Below are 23,592 nucleotides of genomic sequence, written 5' to 3' on the forward strand. Positions count from 1 at the left end.
GTACCGAATGTAAATTGTTGTGGATGGAAATTTCCGAAAGAAACATTTGCTTATGCTTTGTTCCTATTATCTTAAATTGTTGTACAACTGAGAACAACTTGAAGACAATTATTTTCCATCCTCTGCTTCAATCCATAGCATCTGAGATCATTTTTGCTAGACTGCTCGGCAACGGTACATATCACTTTTGCTAGATTGCAAGAGTTATGCTGACACAAAATCCTATTTGGTTACATATCACTTTTTTCTTGGACAATTGCGACTATCATGAAATCCTATTTGGTCACATGTTTTGCACAAGTGTGCAACCTTGGTCTTGGCTTCTTTGTTCTTCTTTTGTTGTGCTTCCCCTTTCAGCTCCTTTCCTCTCTTTATTCTTTTACTTCTCCCTACCGAACGAACATCATTTGGCGGATGTATGTCAACTTGAGTAGGAATGTTGCAATCGATAAATGCCTCATATTCCTCTTGCCTAGTCTGTTGGACTGCTGTAGGAACCTTTTGGTTGAGAGGCTCCTCAATGCTCAACACACTTGATAGTAGAAAATCCATGCCTTCGTCGGATTGTTTGGCTGTTTGAATTAGATCTTTCAACTTGTTGCGTACGGCCGAAATCTTCTTCCTCGCAGCTGCATCCAAGGAGTCGGCGGGCTTCTATTCTAGAAGATTTCCTTGTACATCGTAAACACTTTCTCTAGAAAAAAGGTAAATGCCAGTCATATGAAAAAGTAAGAGTAGTGAAAAGTATGATTTTTCATTTGTACCTTTTACACCTTTTGTGCCATCTTTCCATCATATAGAAGGATGGAAGCTCTTCCTGATTTTCAATCCTCATCACTTGGATAATATGGCGGCATGGAATTCCATGGGACTCAAATAACTTACACGAACAATTAGCTATCATGGTTGCCGTGTCACAGCGGACCTCTCTTACCTTACTAGCACCGGTTTCTGAAGGTCACTATTTTTATTCCCTCCTCTTGTGCAATGCTTTGAACACAACAATGGTCTCTGGCAGCAATAATTTGTTGCTGAAATTTTTCAAACACCTCATATGTATATACTTCACAACCTTGTTTCTCGATGGCCCATGGTGTCACTAATTGAGGGGTTCTATGGATACTTGAGTTGTCTGCAATTAACTCCTCTTGACGTTGACATTCTAAAGCCGTGTCAAATCTAAGCCAGAACTCAACAAGGGTAAGCTTGCGATGAATGAAACGGTTAAAGAAAGAATTTGCACTTTTCGACCTTGAAGTTTTTCGGAGAATGCCCGCCAGTGATATGTCCATAAAGTATGCCGGTATCCATGACTCCCGAAGGCTGAACCTTGTAGTAAACCACTCGTTATCTTCCAAACCGAAGTCTGCAATCACGGAATTCCACTCATACTCAAACTCGGTCGGGGTTTCTGAACCCCATACACATGCGTTCATCCTCTTCCAAAATTCAGGTTCTTCTCTAATCACCGGCCCAACCTTTTCTGGAAGTTTATCCATTATATGCCACATGCACAGCCTGTGCATGGTGCCTATAAAAACTCTGTTGATTGCGTTCTTAATGCTACGAGCTTCGTCGGTTATGATCAGCCTCGGCGCTTCACCTCCCATTGCCTTGAGGAAGGTCTCAAACAACCAAACATAAGACTCCTCCTTCTCATTTAGTAAGAAGGCAGCACCAAAAACACACTTTGTAAGTGATGATTAACCACTGTAAATGGTGCAAATATCATGTTATACTGATTAGTAGTGTATGTAGAATCAAACGATACCACTTGCCCAAAGTGTTTGTAGTTCTTCCTACTTGTGGCATCTACCCAGAACACATACATAAGATTTCCTTCATCACTCACAACGAAATCATAGAAAAAGGTTGAATTAACTTCCTGTTTTCTAGCTAGCTGGGAAACAAACATTTGGGCATCTGCATTCCTGGTTTTATACCTAAGGTCTAATAATTTTGCAAGTCCCTCTTCGTGCATCCAATATTTTCAATCTGGTCCTCACTGACTTGGAGGAGTCTATATGCCTGACACGTGCCAATGCTTGCTTTGTGGCATGTGTATAGTGTATTTTTTGCCCTGTCACTAACTTGACGATTCGATCTGATCAAATGACGCTTATCAGGTGACACAAGACCATGATTGTGGTGCTCAACCCATGATTCTATCTTGTAGGTATCATTACCGCAGAGCTTCACAAAAAATATGTGCATCACAACCGCATCTTGTGGTTGTGTTCTTACACCTTCTCTTTGACATATCATCAATCCCGTTACCCTTCTCAGACTTGAATCCTTCCCTGTTACACATGTATCTCTTAGTGCGAACTACCTCATTATCTAATTTCTTCTGTTGTCCAACACGAACTCCAAAACCAGATTCATGTGCATAATTCTTGTAAAATTTCTCAACAGCCTCCAATCCTTCAAATGTCATCCCTAATTTAGGCTTCAAATTTTCTTCACATTCCGGTGTAAATGACGAACACTTCAACACAAATAATGACTCAATAAGCACCATTGTATATAATTAACTGAACAAAATACAACTAGGAAAAAAATTGACTTACAGTGAGAGGAATACTTGCTGTCTTTACAGGTGTGCTGAATCGTTCCTCGTTTAACTGCATTTGCAAACTGTTTGTAGATTGCATTGCTGCACACAACCACAAACAATACATAATTAGAATTTGAAACGAGAAGCAGTACTGTACAAACATGTATAATTCAGCACATTTTGTTGGTTTGTTCCACTAGGTAGCTAGTAAGTGTCATGCATATATGAAGGCGATGCACATATTCGATAGACGCCATGATATAGTACTTAAGAAGGAAGCCTTTAGAATTCTAGATTGCAACAATCAAGGTGCGTATCAGTCACTGACCTTGGAGGCTACCAGAAAGAGAGCTAGCTACCCTTGGTAATGCCTACGTGAGGAACCTTAGCAGAATCGCCCGACGACTATGCATCACCAGAAAATCGAGTCAGCTCTTGCGTACGTACACCGACGGCCGCGTCGCAGATCAGGCGGAACCTAATTGTGATGGCCGGCTTCGTACGTACACCAGCAGCCGTGTCGCAGTTTAGGGCGTACGAAGTTGCGGATCGCCGCCGTCTCGACCAATCAGAAATCTAAACAGCAATGGATCACGGACGTGGCCGCGTGGGGTTCCACCACAGGGGTGTCTGTGCAAATTTGCAGAGCTACTAAACGTAGTTGCGGGCGTGACTTTGAAAAATTACATCGCAATGAGCTCTAACGCAAGGATTCTGATCGTTCGGTTAACAAACGTTCGGATGCATGGATGCACAAAAGGACCGGATTTATAGGATATTCTTAGTTTTGTTAGTCTTATTTAGCACCATTAGATTATGTAATTAATGGCTGATATTCTTAGTTGGATCTTTCCTTTCGTAGTTTTAATAGTAGAGATGCATCGATTTCTTAAATATACAGATAGAAATTTCATAAGTATATATATGAGGCACAAAATATGGACGTTAAATTTTCTTTCACCGAATAATATACTGCTTACTTTTACAATTGATATCTCTCATTGTCAATGGCATAACATATCCATCACCAAATAATATACTGCTTATTCTCCTGCTCCTTCCGAGATGCGCTCTGCGGCTCTCCGCCGCCGGCGCCTCTCCACGGCCCCTGTTCTGGAATCCACCGCGTGTCTCCGATGGAGGAGGGGGGTGCCGGACCCGTTGACGATGGTGGCGGCTTCCGGCTGGATCTCGCCCCGTAGGCGCCGAGACCGCCGCCCCCAGTAGCACCGCCCTCGTCGTCCCGCTGGTGTGCGCCCCACCGCGCCCCTGTGTTCGGACGAGTGCCCCCGGTGCCTCGGCCGAGGTCACTCGCGCTCCGAATGCCGCAAAGATGTCCGCTGCCGTTTCTTCGGCCACATCGTCCGTGATTGCGTAAACTCGCACGCCGTGCCGCTTCCTGGCTCGCCGCCAGCGAAATTGTCGCGCCCTGCCTCCCCCGGAGCGTCCTCCTCCGGCACAGGAGCCTCTGGATGGACATCCACCCCGTCCCTCTCGTCACCGCGCCTCCCGCCTTCCCCTGGTGATGCTTCCTGGAAGGCTGCTTCGTCGACGCCCTCCCTGATCTCCGGCGCTTCGGCCTCGTCGTTTTTTGGGCTGGCTGCTCCGGGAGCCTCTACGCCATCCTCCTCCGGGGTCGCGGCGTCGTCCTCTGCCTACGAGGTGTATGCCTTGTCGGGGCATCCCTCCCTTCGGCCCGCCTCCGCGATCTGCTACCTCCCGCGTACCGCCGAGCTTGAAGCTGCTGAGGATGAGCTCGGCTCTGCCCTGATTGCCGTCGTCGCGGGCAACGGGAGCGGTGTCTCCGCGGATGAGGTGCGGGAGGTGTTTCGTGAGCGCTTCGACCTCGACCCCGACGAGTTCTCCGTCCATCGCCACCCGGAAGGCTTTCTTCTGAGGTTCCTGTCCAAGGACACCCGTGCCTGCGTCGCGGCAACAGCCGTCTGTGCGCCCCACTTTCGTGTGGTCTTCCAACCGTGGAGCCACCTCGCCGGCGGGGAGCCGGTTTCTGTGCTGTTTTGGGTCCGCATTGAGATGTGAGGCATCCCCGAGCATGCCCGTCACGCTGCTGGCGCCGTTCTGCCTCATAGAAGATCCGGCTACGAAGACGAGGAATGGTAGCGACTTCGAGGTGTTCTCCCTGACGGCCTGGACGGCAAAACCGGATGGCATTCCGCGCTCCTCTGAGCTCCTCCTCCCGCCGCGCGACGATGTGGCTATTGACGCCGACCCTGACCGCGTTTTTCGGTTCGTTCGGCCTCTCATCATGTTCCGTATCTCCATTCATGTCTCGGAGGTAGAAGATTTTCACTTCCCATCGCCTCCTCCCCGCCACCTCCTTGCTCGGGCACCGACGGAGATGATGATGTTCCTGACTCGCCGCCGCTACCTGCGCAATGGCCCCGTCGCCATGAGTTTCCTCCCCATGGCCCCCGGAATGGACCGGCGGGGCACCCTTCTCGAGGTCGCCGGGGCGGCGGTGGTCCTGATCGCCAGCGGCCGTCGGCTCGCTACTGGCATGGCATGCTAGGCGCGTACCCAGCGGCGAACATTCAAACGGCCATCCCAACCCACGCTGCACATCGCCTTGGCCAAAAATGCTACACTTACATAAAAATATACTACATAAGGCTACGTAACTTAACTAACTACTCATTCTTTCGGCCCTCTGATTTCAATTGGACGAGGCCCCTCCCCTAATTTCCTCAAATTAAAAAACACCACTTAAGCCATTACGTTAGTCTATGTATGATAGTTACATAAGTGTAGCATGGCCCCATCCCGCTTTTGGGCAAGGCTGACGCTGATGACATGCGTAAGTGTAGCATGGCCCCACCCCGCTTTTGGGCAAGGCTGGCGCTTTTGGGCAAGACATCGAGTGGCATGAACCCACAATCATGCGTAACGCTCCCTCTTTGAGTTACAATCTACTACTTGGCCAAAGGAATAAAAAGCAACGAAGAACATGCACGAATCACTAAGCAACATAATATAAAAGGATAATCAAATATATAACTCATAACAATCTGAACATAATCTCATAATCCATCGGATCCCAACAAACCGAGCATAACAATAGCAAGAGAATTATATAGATGCCTTGATCATGTAGGGCAACTCACAAGGACTAACCATTGAAGCACAAGATTGAAGAGAAGACATCACATAGCTACTGGTCATGGACTCATGGTCCAAGAAGGACTACTCACGGCACGTCCGGGAAGCGTCCATGACGGTGGAGAAGCTCCCGGAGGTCAATCCTCCCTCCGGCAGGGTGCCGGGAAGAGGTCTCCTAACACTCCGATCTTGGAAGCGCTGCGGCAGCGGAACGATGAAGAAATTCGCGATTCCAGAAAGTCTGCGAGGGTTTCCTCACGGATCTCTAAATATAGGCCAAAGGAGGGCACCGGAGAAGGTGGGACCCACCCAGGCATCCTCCTGGCGCGGCCTGGCCGCGCCAACACGCTGCCAGGGAGGCCCCTGGCCCCCCTCTGGCCCTCCTTCGGTGATCCCGAAGCTTCTGTTTTGCTGATTTTTTATATATTTTTTCTGGATTTTTTGGGCTTTGGAAAATTGGGTAAAACCCCCTGCAAAATAGGCATCAACAGAGAGAAACTGGCACTGGATGCACTAAGTTAGTAGGTTAGTCCAAATATGTGTAAAATGATATAAAAGTGTAGCAAAACATATAATAATGTCACCCAAAAGATCATGGAACAAACAAAAATTATAGATACGTTTGGGACGTATCAACATCCCCAAGCTTAATTTCTGCTCGTCCTCGAGTAGATAAATGATAACACAATAATTTCTGTGGTGACATGCTAACACACATATAAGAACTTCAAAGTAAAGCAAGTAAGATATGCAATTAAAGTCAAGACAATAACAAGAAAGAGTCTATATTTAGTATTGAATTTAGCAAAGTAAGAACATAAAGGTGTAAGACCTCTCGCTCTCCGTGACTCGAATGTCTTCAAATGGTGTTTGCGTGCAAGAAGTGGGAGATGGGTTGAGAGATAAAATATTTTTTTAATTGAGAACTCAATCTACTAAACCTCACACTTAGTCTCCTTCGGAATCTTATTTTGACTCATCCTCAGACCACTTGTCACGCACAAGTCAAAATAATCCTCTCCCTTTCGACTTTGAGCACTAATGTAATGGATGAACATGAGCAAGATATGTTGGTACTTAGGATGGCAAATAGAATAATGATGGGGAAGGAAGACAAAAATGTGTGAAAGGCTCACATCAATGAGGACAACCTAGATCTCATTTATGGAGGCTCATCATTGGAATATGCAAACCAAATTCTATAGTGTAAAAGTCCTCACATAGTTATGCATGAATTATAATCTCTATGTAGTACCAATATAGCAATGGAGTACGAGTGTGGATCTTTCAAAAGGAATAGTAGTGTTGCCCCCTTCTCTCTTTTTATTTATTTTTCTTTTTTTCTTTTCTCTCTTTTATTTTATTTTTGTGGCCTCTTTGGCTCTTTCTTTTTATCTCTCATTTGTCCTCTTTGAGATCTTTTGTTTTGTCCACTTGGGATCTTTTCCTCACTTAAAGGAAACACTCTATGTTGTACATGAATAGAAAGAAAAATCATCACACTTTATAAAAAGTACTCAACATAAAGACAAGTGAAAACTATCATGATGTATGCAAATGTATGCCTCTGCCAGTGTAGCGGGATATGCAATGATACTAGCGCGTCATGTAGCAGTAATGAGGGCAAGGCCCAACTATCATGCGGCTCTATGATCAAGCAAAAGCATGTATGACATGAAGATCAAGTCATGAGATGGTGGATGTTGCATGGCAATGTATCTCGGAAAGGCTATGGAAATGCCTTAATAGGTAGGTATGGTGGCTGTTTTGAGGAAAGATATAATGAGGCTTATGTATGACAGAGCGTATCATGTCATGGGTTTGGATGCACCGGCGGAGTTTGTACCAACTCTCACTGTGAGAAAGGGCAATGCACGGTACCGAAGAGGCTAGCAAAATATGGGTGGTGGAAGTGCCAACAATCGAATACTCACATTAGTCCGAAGAACTCATACACTTATTACCGGTAACTCTCTATCTAGTTAGGAAATTCACAAAGAGACAAGAACCCCGAGGAGGAGTGTTTGGGGCTTTGTTTATCCTTGCGCATCCTCGACTCATGGTAACGTGAGGGTACTCTATATATTCCAACCCCTCCAGAGGTTAGCGATCAATTCAGTAGCTAGAGTTCTCAACTAATTTTAGTTTTTGAAAAACACACGGATTTCCCAAAATACGACACCTATCACTAATAGGCTCAAGCTCTTGGCACCAATAGTCCAAAGATTACTCAAATCAATACCTCGAAACTATTGCAAGTTACTACTATACTTAAATAGCAATCTCCATTACCTAATTATGCAAGACACACAACTCAGTGCAACAAGCCAACTCTCTAGACAAGATAAGCATGATAGCTCAAGAGAGTTCCAAAATCAACCTAAATAATAGCTCTTAAAAAGATAAGCATGAAAACTAAGAGCTAAGCATGACAGTAGCTACGAAAAGATGAAGAACACACGAAAAAGATAAGCATGAAAACCTATGTTGTGTTCTAGAGTGGAATGTAGCATGTCTCTCTCCCAAACAAGGTAGGCAAGGTTCCTACTTGTTATGAACAACAAGCAAAACTAAAACAAACTAAAAAGCAAATAGCGGGACGCTCCAAGCATAGCACATATCATATGAAGTGATAAAAATATAGCATGGAGATGGACGAATTGATGATTGTTGATAGAGAAGGGGATGCACGGGGGCATCCCCAAGCTTAGATGCTTGAGTATCCTTGAATATTTATTGGGGTGCATGGGGGCATCCCCAAGCTTGAGCGCTTGACACTCTTGTATCTTCTTTCATCATCTCTTCCATCACATAAAACTCCATTCATACAAAACTCATCATAAGATGATTAGAGTGGTTAGCTCCCTTAACAAAATAATTCAATACCTGATGGGAATAAAGATTTTCATGAAAACCTACTGCTTCTCATGATTGCCAAAATGTTTTTGCAAATAATAGCAAACTTAGGATTCACAAAACAATGAAAACGCAAAACATGGCAGAATCTGTGAAAAACAGAACAACGGGTAGTACATAATTTATTCGGGGCACTTATGCAACTCAAATAAAAAACTCATAACATATGCCAGAATGAAAATTATATAGATCATGCTGTCAAAAAATTCAGATCAAAAAGATGATCTGGTGATTTTTGGCGAATTATTCCGTCAAGAAGACATAATCTGTTTCTCGACAACATGTCACAATTTTTAAACTTTCTTGCAATCGGAGGCTATAACTTGGCACAAAGCTTAAAAATAAAGATACAATGATGTTGCTACAGTAGTAACAAGCATCAAGACCACTAAAACTGGAAGTAAAAACTCAAAGTAAAGATAACAAGGGTTGTCTCCCTAGAGCTCTTTCTTTATAGCTATAAAGATAGGCTTAAGATTTTAATGATGCTCTCGTAGGAATTAGAGTTGTAGAACAAAAGAGAGCATCAAGAAGCAAGTACCAAGAACATTTAAGTATAAAATTCTTCCTATGCATAGGAATATTGCAATAGAATAATTCATTAAAGCAAAAAAGCAATAAGCATAGGAAGGCAAAACAAGTGCAGCTTTAAAACCTTCAACGTAAAGCGAGGGAACTTGATATTATTGAAATATCTATAAGAATATGTTCCCTTCTCATAATAATTTTCAGTGGGATCATGAATAAACTCAACAATATAAGTATCACATAAAGCATTGTTACCATGATCCACATGCAAAAAGGTACTCTTACTCTCCACATAAGCATAATCTTTGGGGAGCCCATGGTTAGGACACTTTAGCATTAAAGTTTTTAGTATACCCCAAGCTTGAGCTATGCTCTCTCCGTCATGAGGATAAAATTATAAACATAATTACTATTCTCATGGACTTCATGAAGAGGATAAAACTTGGAGTAAAAGAGAGACTGAATCTCTACCCAATCCCGTAGGTGAGAATCATCTAGTAGCCTATACCATTCCAATGCTTTTCCTTTCAGTGACAAGGCAAATAATTTCCTCATGACTCCATCTCTTGTCAAACCTGAAATCTTAAACAACTAACAAAGTTCTGCAAGTTTTAACAAATGAATACTAGGATTGACTGTTCCATCTCCTCCATAACAATCATTCCTAATTATTTCCATTATCCCAAGTGGTATTTTGAATGGGATACATGCAGTAGGTGGAGGACACTTCTCTACCACGGGTGTGGTAGAGCGGCCCTCCCCAAGCAGAGAACTAAGAGTGCAGTTTTCCAAAAGCCTAACTAGTGGAGTCACACAAATTAGTGTTCTCAGTGGAACCCATAGCAGCAGCAACAAGCAAGAACAAAGCAACTATTTTTTTGTGGTTTTTGGTATAAGACTCTAAAGCAAAAACTAGAAAGTAAACTAAGAAGACCAAAAAGCAAAGGTAAAAGATAGTCTGCAACTCCCCTATGTTGAAGACTGGAGTCCCCGGCAACAGTGCCAGAAATTCGCTTGATGACGAGATGATGTATATACTTCTCGCCCCTCGTTGGATACCCCAAGTGGAAGGTGGAGATGTAGTCAACAACAAATTTCCCTCACACAAAGACTGCAAGGTTTATCGAACCAGGAGGACTCCTAGGCTCAACAAGTAGGTGTCTTCCACCATGGCGCTAGCAGAAGACGTGGACCTGTACACACAACAAATAACTTTGCTCCCAACGAGTACAGAGAGGTTGTCAATCTCTCCAGCCTTGTAGTTTGCAAAGGATCAAAACATAAGCGGGAAGGTAATAGTGATTGCAACGGAAAAGTAAATGAAAGTGGTAAATGATGGAGGTGTAAACAATGATGGTGATATGGACCGGAGTCACATGATGTTCACTAGTGATGTCTCTCTCCCAAAAGATGATAAAAACCTATGCTAGGGTAAACAAATCACAGTTGGGAAATTGAAAGAATTATGATCGCACCGCAACACTAATTATGTTCCTTGATAGTTAGAGATTCAATAGTAATGGGCAGTAGGCCAAGACAAGTAGACCGTTTATTCATCAACATCTACTTACTAATCATCCACCTTGAGATATATATCCAGAACATCTCTCCGATATTAAGTTGCGAGCCCCACCCAAAGTGTAAACTCAAAGCAACAGACAACTGCATTAACGAACTATGCGTAAGGTAAACAATCCTTGCAACCGTGGTCACAAGCACCGTTGTTTTCTCCCTGGTGGCAACAAGCACATCCCCTAGTCTCATGTTTCTATCACTCAAGCTAGACAGCGAGGGGCCCGAACCCACAATCATGCATAACGCTCCCTCTTGGAGTTACGATCTACTACTTGGCCAAAGCAATAAAAAGCAACGGAGAATATGCAATAATCACTAAGGAACATAATATAAAAGGATAATAAAATACATAACTCATAACAATCTGAACATAATATTATAATCCATCGGATCCCAACAAACCGAGCATAGCAATAGCAAGAGAGTTACAAAGATGCCTTGATCATGTAGGACAGCTCACCACGACTAACCATTGAAGCACAAGATTGGAGAGAAGACATCACATAGCTACTGGTCATGGACTCATGGTCCAAGGAGCAGTACTCCCGACACATCCGGGAAGCGTCCATGGCGGTGGAGAAGCCCCCGGAGGTCAATCCTCCCTCTGGCAGGGTGTCGGGAAGAGGTCTCCTGACACTCCTGAGCTTGGAAGCGCTGAGACGGCGGGACGATGGAGAAATTCACGATTCCAGAAAGTCTAAGAGGGTTTCCTCACGGATCTCTAAATATAGGCCAAAGAAGGACACTGGAGGAAGTGGGACCCACCCAGGCGACCTCCTGGCCAGGCATAGGGCCTGGCCGCGCCAATAGGCCGCCTGGGAGGCCCCTGGCCCCCTCTGTCCTTCCTTCAGTGATCCCAAAGCTTATGTTTCATTGATTTATATATATTTTTCTGGATTTTTTCGGGCTTCAGAAAATTGGGGTAAAAGCCCCTGCAAAATAGACATCAGCAGACAGAAACTGGCACTGGGTGCACTAAGTTAGTAGGTTAGTCCAAATATGTGTAAAATAATATAGAAGTGTAGCAAAAGATATAACAATGTCACCTGTCGTGGGTATAAGTCTGACAGTAGATGTGTACGGTACGAAAGGATGGGCAGAGCCTTAGCTACGGCGAGGTTGTATGAGTTCAGGCCCCTCTACGGTGGAGGTAAAATCCCTACGTCTCAGTGCTCTTGGGAGCTTAGTGTCGAGTGGAATATAGGATTACAGTAAAAGCCAACCCCTGGACCAGTGGGGAAGGGCGGCTTATATAGAGTGCGCTGCCCTCCACAACGGCCCGGTGGTCAGGGGTGGAATAGTGGCGAATAAATGCCTATGTTACAGGTAACGTATGCCTTAAATGCTAATAATGGTTTATGAAAACGTATGAACGTTGCCCTCTTGGGAGGTTACGATGTACAGAGTGGAATTCAGTCGGTATGTTAAATACGCTCCGAATGCTCATCACCGACTGGATGATGGGGGAGTCCTTAGTTCAGTCGGAACTGTCTAAGGGCCTTGTCCTCTATGAAGGGTAGTCCTTGGGTAGGACCTATAGGGCAGGCCTATGACCCTACCCTGGGACAATAACCCCATCATTAGTCTCGGAATGGATCAGGGTTGGAACGATGAAGTGATGCCTGGAGTACGGATCCGACTGGTATGGATGTGACTTTGGCGTTGTTTGCCTCGATCCATTTTATCCTTTCGACCAGTGATCCGAGTGAATATACCAGTGTCGTGGGTATAAGTCTGACAGTAGATGTGTAGGGTACGAAAGGATGGGCAGATCCTTAGCTACAGCAAGGTTGTATGAGTTCAGGCCCCTCTACGGTGGAGGTAAAAGCCCTACGTCTCAGTGCTCTTAGGAGCTTAGTGTCGAGTGGAATATAGGATTACGGTTAATGCCAACCTCTGCACCAGTGGGGAAGGGCGGCTTAGATAGAGTGCGCTGCCCTCCACAACGGCCCGGTGGACAGGGGTGGAATAGTGGTGAATAAATGCCTACGTTACAGGTAACGTATGTCTTAAATGCTAATAATGGTGTATGAAAACGTATGACCGTTGCCCTCCTGGGAGGTTACGATATACAGAGTGGAATTCAGTCGGTACCATAAATATGCTCCGAATGCTCGTCACCGACTGGATGATGGGGGGTCCTTAGTTCAGTCGGAACTGTCTAAGGGCCTTGCCCTCTATGAAGGGTAGTCCTTGGGTAGGACCTATCGGGCAGGCTTATGACCCTACCTTGGGACTATAACCCCATCATTAGTCCCCGAATGGATCGGGGTTGGAATGACGAAGTGATGCCTCGAGTACGGATCCGACTGGTATGGATGTGACTTTGGCGTTGTTTGCCTCGATCCATTTTATCCTTTCGACCAGTGATCCGAGTGAATATACCAGTGAAACGAACCGTTAGGGACCGAGTGCTTCCGCGGAATCTTTCGATGTGACCGGTCAAACTGACAACGGCGGATTTTCTGGGATCCTCAAATTTTGGTTGCCGCGCGCTCAGCGGAGATGTCGACATCGCCATCGAGTAGTTTCTGCTGCCTCGATTACCGCGCCACTATCTTCTCCACTAACATCGCAACAGCCGGTCGGGGGATAAGATTTCGGTGCCACCTGTTAGTGACCCAGTCGGAAGCTTATTTAAGCCTCTCCGGCGGGGGTTTCTTGTTGCGCTGCCCTTGTTACTCGCATTCACCTCGCATCTCCAGTAGCTCCCTATGCGCTCCGAGCCTCCTCCTTCCTCTCCTCCTCTGCGGATCTGCCGCCTTCACCATTATGAAGGGGCATACGAGCAAGCTCGAGTCGCAGAAGAAGAAGAAGAAGAAGGGGGCGGCCCCTGCTCAACGGCGACAGCGGGCACTGCCGGCGGGTTGGATCCAAGGGGATTTCCTCCCCTCCACGGTGACGGCGGACGACCTGCTGGAGCTGGTGGAGCACGACATGATTGCCAACAAGTCGTGGAGGCTGCCGGCGGAGGGCGAGACGGAGCCGGCGCCGCAGGAGGGAGAGCGCGTCTTGCTGCTCAGCCACGTGTTCAGGGGCTTCTCCTTGCCTCCCCACCCCTTCTTCAGAGGTATTATGAATCACTTCGGGGCGCAGCTCCATCATTTTCCTCCAAACGCGATAGCCCACCTTGCCACATTCGTCACCCTTTGCGAGTGCTTTATTGGATGTCCCCCCCACTGGGGGCTCTTTAAGTACATCTTCTCCGCTAGATCCCAAACTGTCAAAAAGCTTAGCCAGTCGGACGATAAAACCCATCTCCTCCAGCTCTGCGGGGGCTTAGGCTTCCAGAAGAAAACGAAGAGTAGCTACCCTCCTCTCCAGTTGTCCGAGTCAGTTAGGAACTGGCAGTTGACCTGGTTCTATTGCCAGGACATCGCTTGTCCGAATGCCGCGACTGGGTTGCCACCCTTCAGCTTAGACCGTCCGGCCCCTCCCAGGCAGCTTGCGCTCTCAAAGTTGGAAAAGATCCAGATCCAACCTCTGGTCGACGCGCTGATAGCTGTCGTCCGCAAGGGAGTCACCGGCACAGATTTGCTGGAGACTTTTCTGGGTCGGCGCATCCAACCGCTGCAAGACCGACACCACACCATGTGGCACTACGCGGGGCCTGAGGATTCCACTCAGACCCATCCAGAATGCATGACCGGGGAGGTTGTGACAGCGTGGGTCCGCGGCATCACACGCGCATGTGACAACCCAGAGGAGCTCGTCGGGTGAAGCTCTTCCGCGCCGATAATCCTCCTCCGAATGAGGTGAGCTCCTCTTGTCGAGTGCTTTCAATCTTATTAGATTTATCGCTTTTCTTGTGTCGCCGCTTGATGTCTGACGTTGTCGACTGTATATTTTGCAGGAGTGGACCAACTGGCATTCTCCCATCTCGAACGGGAATCCCGCTGAGGAAGAGGAGGGCAGCCAGGAGGGCAGCGTGGATACCGCAGAGTACATCTCCGACAGTGGGGAGAAGGAGGAGGAGACTGAAGAGGAGGAGAGAGAGGTTGGGGAGCAGAGCTCGCCACCTCCACCATCAGAGCCTCGAACTAAGCGCCGTCACGAACCTGCGGCTCCGCCGGCTCCTCCAGCGGCCCCGAGTGCTCCGCCAGCCTCTCCCATGGCTCCGAGTGCTCGGAGCGTGAAGAGGACTAGGGACGCTGCTGTCGAGCCCACGGAACAGCCATCCAAGGTGGCAAAACCTAGCGGGCCCAAGCCTCGGAAAGCTTTGCCTCGGATGAGGATCGCTGTTCCAGTCGCCTCAGCGTAAGTGTCTTGTTCTCTCATCTTGCTTTAGTATCTAGTTGAACTCATGCTTATCCGCCGAGTGGATTTTACTCGACAGAGGTGCTACCTCCGCCACCTCTCTGTCGCGCCAAGGCGATGATCCTATGGACACGGATAACGCTGCCACATCCCAGCAAGGTTCGCTGTCACGACTCTGAGAGTTTGTATTATTGCTTTGCGAGCGCTGTCTTTAATCTTGCCCTTTTTCTGTAATTTCATGTTGTTCAGGCAGGCTTCCTTCGGAGGTGATTCACCTGGAGGACGACGACCAGAGGGGGTCAGGGCCAGCTTTGGCGCCTGTCCTTGAGGTTGTCCCATCTGCTGCTGCTCCCATCATGGACGTGCCGCCGACCGAGACGATGCCGCCGACTGAGACGGTGCCCCTCGCGGCGGAACCGACTCGAGCGGAACTTGGGATGCCCAAGGAGTCTTATGTCGTGCCGGGTCCGTCGACCATCCAGTACGACGCCCGACACCTTCCGGAAGACCAAGTGGGGGCCGCCAAGGAGGCCATGGTGCAGGTGGAGCTCATGGTGGGTGACGCCAAGGGAGCATATGACTCCATCGCGTCTTTGTACAAGAGAAGCTTGGAACTCTGGGACGATATTCGAGTAAGTGCGCTAGTAAGTGTTTACTTTTCTCTTGTTACCCACTTGGGGTTTCAGTGATAGACTCGGATACAGTAAGATGCTTTAGCAGTGGGTGTAGTCCCCGAGACTTCTGTCGAGTGCTTGCACCAGCAGTTGTCTTTATATGTATTTTTTGTTACCTGAGCGGATCAGAGCTGATCTGCCTGAATGGTTCCAGTGGGGGCACTCCGAGTGCACCCACTGGGTGTAGTCCCCGAGAGTAGTGTTACTCAGGTCGGGTGATAGTAGTGTCATAGATTTGTCTGTTTGTCATGTAGCTCAATAGGGTCGGCCTGTTCGAGCTTCATGCCAGTGGGGTCACTCTTAGTGAACCCACTGGGTGTAGTCCCCGAGACCGCTGTCAATTGCTTGCATCGGCAGGGGTCTGAAGAACTTTGAGCTTTGTTTGTTTTCCTTGTTGAATGTGTCTGATCTTCCCTTTGCGCTGATTTGGCAGAAGACTTGCGAAATGGGATCCGCGTACAATGCTGTGAAGGCTGAAAAGGTTCAGCTTGCTGCGGAATTGGAGGCGGCTGTGAATGACTTGGCTCGTGTGAAGGGGGCTCTTGCTGACCGAGAGAAGTCTTTGGAGGAGTCCCGGGAGACCAACAACGCATTGGTGGCCGAAATTGAGAAAACGGGCAAGCAAAGAACTGAACTGATGGGTCAGATGAAGGTGATGAACAATCAGTGCATGGCGCAGGAGAAGTACGTCAGCGACTGGGCAAGGAAGATGATTGCACTGCTTGGTGGTAAGTTTCTTGCCGAGTGCTTCTTGTCTTTGGAGTTTATTCTGCGCTTACTTTCTGCTTGTCTTTTCTTGGCAGATTTTTGTCTGGACGCTGAGGCTGAAGCAGCCGACATTGAACGGTCGGTTATTCCGAATGTTCCACTCGGCGACAAAGCCAACCGGGACATGCTCCGAGCACATATTCGCCTTGGCAGAGTGGGACCTTTCATTGGCCGCCTGAGAGAAGTCATCGGCTGGATCGACAAGGAGCTGTGGCCCGAAGACGATTCCCGGCAAGAAATAGAAGGGTTGATGACTCGGCTGGAGGACGTCCCGAACCGAGTGCAGACATGGAAGAAGTGTGCCGCTCGTTGTAGTACGGACGTGGCGCTATCTCTGGTCTGAGTGCACTGCAAAGAAGCTCGCGAAGAAAAGATGAAGGCGTTGCAGGTCGCCAACACCAAGACGCTTCGATTCAAAGATTTCATGGAGACCTTCATCGACAGAGCCACTCGCTTCGCAGACGGGATCGACCTTGACACCTTTGTGGAGCCTGCAAGTCCTGGTGACGCTTGAAAAACTTTATGTTGAACGCACTTTTGCCTCGGAATGCTGAGTGTTATCTGTATCAAACTTTGGCCACTGCTGTTGGCCGTCACATTTGTGGTTCGGTGTGGATAAGCTTGATCCACACTGAGCCGATCCAACTTTGAATTCAAATTGAATATTTTGCTCTTCTTTTGCCAAGTTTTTTTTGACACGATTTTGGCTCGTGGTTTTTGTTTGGCGTTTCTTGGTGAAGCCAATGGCAAACATGCGAAGCATGTAATTGTCAGTTGTCTTCACATCCACCTTAGCCTCAATGAGGGTCTGCTAAGCCTCCGAGTGGATCTCGAGGATACACTCGAAGGAAGCTTTTTTACTTAGGCGATTCTGGATCACAGCTAAGTCCCCAAGTGCGGCATCTCGTGCGCACTCGGAGTGAGTTGATACTCATGTAGTTGTCAGTTGTCTTCACATCCACATGAGCCTCAATGAGGGTCTGCTAAGCCTCCGAGTGGATCTCGAGGATACACTCGAAGGAAGCTTTTTACTTAGGCGATTCTGGATCGCAGCTAAGTCCCCGAGTGTGACTTTTTGTGCGCACTCGGAGTGAGTTGATACTCATGTAGTTGTTAGTTGTCTTCACATCCACATAAGCCTCAATGAGGGTCTGCTAATCCTCCGAGTGCATCTCGAGGATACGCTCGAAGGAAGCATTTTTTACTTAGGCGACTCTGGATCGCAGCTAAGTCTCTGAGTGCGGCTTTTAGTGCACACTCGGAGCGAGTTTTGTACTTAGGCGATTGTGAATCGAAACTAAGTCCCCGAGTGTGGCTGTTAGTGCACACTCGAACCGAGTTTGTACTTAGGCGATTCTGGGTCGCAGCTAAGTCCCCGAGTGCGGTTTTTAGTGCGCACTCGGAGCGAGGTTGTACTTAGGTGATTCTCGGTCGTAGCTAAGTCTCTGAGTGCGGCTTTTGGTGCGCACTCGGAGCGAGTTTGTACTTAGGCGATTCTGGGTTGCAGCTAAGTCCCCGAGTGCGGCTTTTAGTGCGCACCCGGAGCGAGTTTGTACTTAGGCGATTCTGGGTCGCAGCTAAGTCTCCGAGTGCGGCTTTTGGTGCGCACTCGGAGCGAGTTTGTACTTAGGCGATTTTGGGTTGCAGCTAAGTCCCCGAGTGCGGCTTTTAGTGCGCACTCGGAGCGAGTTTGTACTTAGGCGATTCTAGGTCGCAACTAAGCCCCCGAGTGCGGCTTTTGGTGCGCACTCGGAGCGAGTTTGTACTTAGGCGATTCTGGGTCGCAGCTAAGTCCCCGAATGCGGCTTTTGGTGCGCACCCGGAGCGAGTTTGTACTTAGGCGATTCTGGGTCGCAGCTAAGTCTCCGAGTGCGGCTTTTAGTGCGCACTCGGAGCGAGTTTGTACTTAGGCGACTCTGGGTCACAGCTAAGTCTCAGAGTGCGGCTGTTAGTGCACACTCGGAGCGAGTTTTTTAGACCGGAGTCTGCGAACGCGGAAGAATTTTGAACCTGCAAGAAATCAATCTGCGTTGTATTACTTCAATGATACTTGTTCTTTACATTGCCCCCGTCGGCGGTCACGTGTAGAAGCGCTTCAGGAGATCTCCGTTCCATGCTCGCGGCTCGTCCGTTTCTCTGTCGAGGTTGTAGAGTCGGTACGCTCCGTTGTTCAGAACCTTAGAGATGATGAAGGGTCCTTCCCAGGCGGGAGCCAACTTGTGAGGCCTCTGCTGGTCCACTCGGAGCACCAGGTCGCCTGCTTGGAATGTGCGACTCTTGACGTGCCGCGCGTGAAATCGCCGCAGATCTTGTTGATAAATTGTTGAGCGAGTCAGTGCCATCTCGCGCTCTTCTTCTAGTAGATCCACTCCGTCTTGCCTGGCTTGCTCTGCTTCGGCTTCGGAGAAGAGTTCGACTCGTGGAGAGTTGTGAAGCAAGTCACTCGGAAGGACTGCCTCGGCTCCATAAACGAGGAAGAACGGGGATCGCCCTGTAGATCTATTCGGAGTTGTGCGGAGGCCCCACAACACCGAAGGCAGCTCGGTGACCCATGCGCCGACGGCATGTCCAACTTCTCGCAAGAGTCGAGGCTTCAACCCTTGAAGAATAAGTCCATTCGCCCGCTCTGCTTGCCCGTTTGTTTGGGGGTGCGCCACAGATGCAAAATCCACTCGGATACCTTTGCCTGTGCAAAAACCTTTGAATCTGTCCGAGTCAAAGTTTGTGCCATTGTTAGTGATTATGCTGTGCGGAACCCTGAATCTGGCGATGATGTCTGTGACAAACTTGATGGCCGTAAGGGCGTCGAGCTTCTTGATGGGCTTGGCTTCAATCCACTTGGTGAACTTGTCGACTGCTACCAACAAATGAGTGAATCCCCCTTGGCCTGTTCTCAATGGACCGACTGTATCTAATCCCCACACTGCGAACGGCCAAACAAGAGGGATTGTCTTCAGCGCAGATGTTGGCTTGTGGGACTTATTAGAATAGAACTGACAGCCTTCGCATCGGTCGACCATATCCTTTGCCATTTCATTCGCCTGCAACTAGAAGAAACCAGCCCTGAATGCTTTGGCGACGATTGCTCTTGAGGAGGCATGATGGCCGCAGGTTCCCGAGTGAATTTCTTCTAGGATTAACTGTCCCTCCTGAGGGGAGATGCACCACTGAAGGACGCCTGAAATACTTTCCTTGTACAACTGGCCACCAATGACGGTGAAGGACTTCGACCTGCGGACGATCTGCCTAGCTTGGACTTCGTCTTCTGGTAATTCTTGCCTCAGGATGTACGCAATGAATGACACAGTCCATTCGGGGACAACGACAAGAATCTCCATAATCAAATCAACCACAGCAGGGACCTCGACTTCAGTCGAATCTGTTCAGCTCTTCGGTTGTACCGGTTCCTCTATAAAAAAATCTTCTTTCACCGAAGGGAGATGTAGGTGCTCGAGGCAGACATCACTCGGGACTGGTCTCCGAGTGGATCCGAGTTTTGCCAACTCATCAGCTGCTTGGTTCTTCGGTCGCGGAACATGGTGGAGTTCCAGACCTTCAAACTTCCTCTCGAGCTTCCTTACTGCGTTGCAGTATGTAGTCATGGTGGGGTTCCTGACATCCCACTCCTTCATCCCTTGATTAACCACCAAATCTGAATCGCCATAGACCATCAGACGACGGACGCCGAGTGTGATGGCCATGCACAATCCATAGAGGAGAGCTTCATACTCTGCCTCATTGTTGGAAGAATCGAAATGTATCTGCAACACATACTTAAGTTTATCACCTTATGGCGATATGATCACTACGCCAGCGCCGGAGCCATTCAACATCTTGGACCCATCGAAGAACATAGTCCAATGAGCCGAGTAGATGTGAGTCGGTTGCTGTTGTTCTACCCATTCTGCTATGAAGTCAGCCAGAGCTTGAGACTTTATAGCCTTCTTGGCTTCGAACTTGATGTCGCAGTATAACATCTCCATAGCCCACTTCGCCACTCGGCCTGATGCGTCTCGATTGTAGAGGATTTCCGACAACGGAGCATCAGAAACGACAGACACCGAGTGGTCTTGGAAATAATGTGCCACCTTCTTTGCAGTCATGTAGATCCCATAAATAAGCTTTTGATAATGGGGATACCTCTGCTTGGAAGGAGTCAAGACTTCGGAGACTTAATATACTGGTCGCTGAACCTTGTACGCTTTGCCTTCTTTTTCGTGTTTGACTGTGAGAACAGTGCTGACGACTTGATTTGTAGCCGCGATGTACAGAAGAAGGGGTTCTTTACTGAGAGGGGCAGTAAGAACTGACTGGGTGGAAAGCATGGCTTTGAGGTCGTCGAATGCAATTTGGGCTTCGTCTGTCCACTCGAAAGTATCTGATTTCTTCATGAGTCGGTAGAGAGGTAACGCCTTCTCGCCGAGTCGAGTGATAAACCTGCTCAAAGCCGCTAGGCAACCTGCGAGCCTTTGAACATCATGTATTCTGACCGGCCGCTCCATTCGGACGATGGTGCCGATCTTTTCGGGCTTGACATCGATCCCTCGTTCGGAAACAAAGAAACCGAGTAACTTTCCGCTGGGAACACCGAATGAACACTTGGCAGGGTTGAGCTTGATATCGTACCTACGAAGGTTGGCGAATGTTTCTGCCAAGTCAGTCAGCAGGTCGGAACCTTTGCGTGACTTGACTACGATATCGTCCATATATGCCTCTACATTTCAGCCGATCTGGTCAAGGAGGCATTTTTGGATCATGCGCATAAAAGTTGCTCCTGCATTCTTCAAACCGAATGGCATAGTGATGTAGCAGAAACACCCAAATGGGGTGATGAAGGCTGTTTTTAATTCATCCGGACCATACAGACGGATCTGATGATAGCCCGAATAGGCATCAAGGAATGATAAACGCTCGCAGCCCGCAGTCGAATCGACAATTTGATCAATGCGGGGAGCGGGAAATGATCTTTCGGGCAGACCTTATTGAGATGCTTGAAGTCGATGCACATACGGAGAGACTTGTCCTTCTTGGGCACCATGACAACATTGGCGAGCCACTCGGAGTGGTGTACCTCACGAATGAAGTTGGCAGCCAAAAGTTTAGCCACCTCCTCTCCGATTGCCTTCCTTTTGTGCGCGGTGGACCGATGCAGGCGTTCTCCGACGGGCCGAGCGGTAGGATCCACATGCCGTCGGTGCTTAGCCAACTCCCTGGGTACACCTGGCATGTCAGCGGGCTTCCATGTGAAAATGTCCTAGTTTTCACGGAGGAATTGGATGAGCTCGGCTTCCTATGTTGGATCAAGGGTGGTGGAGATGTTCGTCGGGGCGGCGGTGTCGTCCGTCGGGTGGATGTTGACTTTCTTTGTGTCACCCGCCGACTGGAATGCGGACTCCGAAGCTGGCTTCTTCGAACGCATCAAGTCAGCGGGGTCGGTTGTCTTCTTGTACTCATCCAGCTCGAGGATGGCCATCTGCTGGTCGGCAATCCTCGACCCCTGCTGCAGACACTCCTCGGCCCGCTGCCGATTGCCTGTGATCGTGATCACACCTTTGGGACCCGACATCTTTAGCTTCAAATACACGTAACATGGTCGGGCCATGAAACGCGCGTACGTCGGACGGCCCAGAATCGCATGGTATGCACTCTGGAAGTCCAACACCTCGAATGTCAGCTTTTCCTTGCGGAAGTTCTTGTTGGAGCCGAAAACGACGTCCAACGCGATCTGGCCGAGTGACTTGGCCTTTTGTCCTGGGACGACTCCGTGGAACTGCATGCTGCTCTCACTAAGTTTGGACATCGGAATGCCCATCCCCTTGAGAGTGTCAGCGTACATGATGTTCAAGCCGCTGCCGCCGTCCATGAGGACTTTGCGCAGTTGGACTCCTTCCACCACCGGGTCGACGACCAGAGCCTGCCTCCCTGGGGTGGGCACATGTGCTGGATGGTCCGACTGGTCAAAGGTGATCGCAGTCTGAGACCATTTGAGGAACGTGGGGTTGGTTAGTGTTGCCATGTTCATCTCCCTGTTCACCAGCTTCAGTCGACTCTTGCTTTCCACGTCAGCAAAAATCATCAATGTTGCATGGACTTGGGGGAACGAATCCTCCTTGTCCTCATCGTCCTGCTCATTGTCCTTTTCACTCGGTTGCCCTTCGCCGAACCCTTGGATCAGGAGGCGACATTGCCGAGTGGTGTGCTTCGGGAATATGGCGTTGCCTTCTTCGTCCATCTTCGTGTGGATTGGACATGGCTGATCCAGGATGGAATTCCCGAACTGTTTCTTCTTAGGGGTGTACTGAGCTTTCCCCTTACCCTTGAACTTGGCATTGGTAACGGCTGCTGCCTCTGCCTACGGAGTGGATGAAGCTTTCTGCTTTTGCTTCCGATTGCTGTTCCCATCTCCGTCGGCGACTGCTTTATGCTTGCCGCTACGTATGCGATCCTCTTCTTCACCATTTGCATAGTGTGCGGCTATCGCCATCATCTTGCTCATGGAGATGTCGCCTGTCCGACCGAACTTCAGGTACAGATCTCTGTACCGCACGCCTGCCTTGAAGGCGCAGACTGCTTGGTGCTCTATGACGTTCTCCACCGTGTGGTAGAGGGTCGTCCAGCGCTGGATGACATCGCGCAGGGGCTCATTCTGCTTCTCGACACAGTGCTGGAGCTCCACGAGACCAGCAGGGCGTTTGCACGTGCCCTCGAAGGTCCTGATGAACACTCAGGACAGATCTGCCCAGCTGTAGATGCTTGATGGAGCCAACTGGTTCAGCCACGCTCGTGCCGAGCCGTCGAGCATCAGGGGGAGATGTTTCATGGCGACCTGGTCATCTCCGCCACCGATCTGGACCGCCACTCGGTAGTCGTCCAGCCACGTTTCTTGCTTGGATTCTCCTGTGAACTTGCTGATCCCCGTCGCCAATCGGAAGTTGGGAGGGATGTCAGCTGAACGGATGGCTCGACTGAAGCACTCGGGGCCAGAGACGATGGTCCTGCTTCCACTCGGACGGTCTCTATTGTGACCATCACGGTGGGCTCGACTCCTGTCGACCTTCCTCTGGGCGATGTACCCTCTTGCGTCGGGCCTTGGATCATACATGTCACCGACTGAACGCCGATCATCGTGATGTCGGGGCCCGTAAGGCCCACCCCGCGGAGGGGTGCGTGAACGACGACGATCTTCGGGATTCATGGAAC

Source organism: Hordeum vulgare, chromosome 2H (genome assembly GCF_904849725.1).
Source record: "Hordeum vulgare subsp. vulgare chromosome 2H, MorexV3_pseudomolecules_assembly, whole genome shotgun sequence".
NCBI lineage: Eukaryota > Viridiplantae > Streptophyta > Magnoliopsida > Poales > Poaceae > Hordeum > Hordeum vulgare.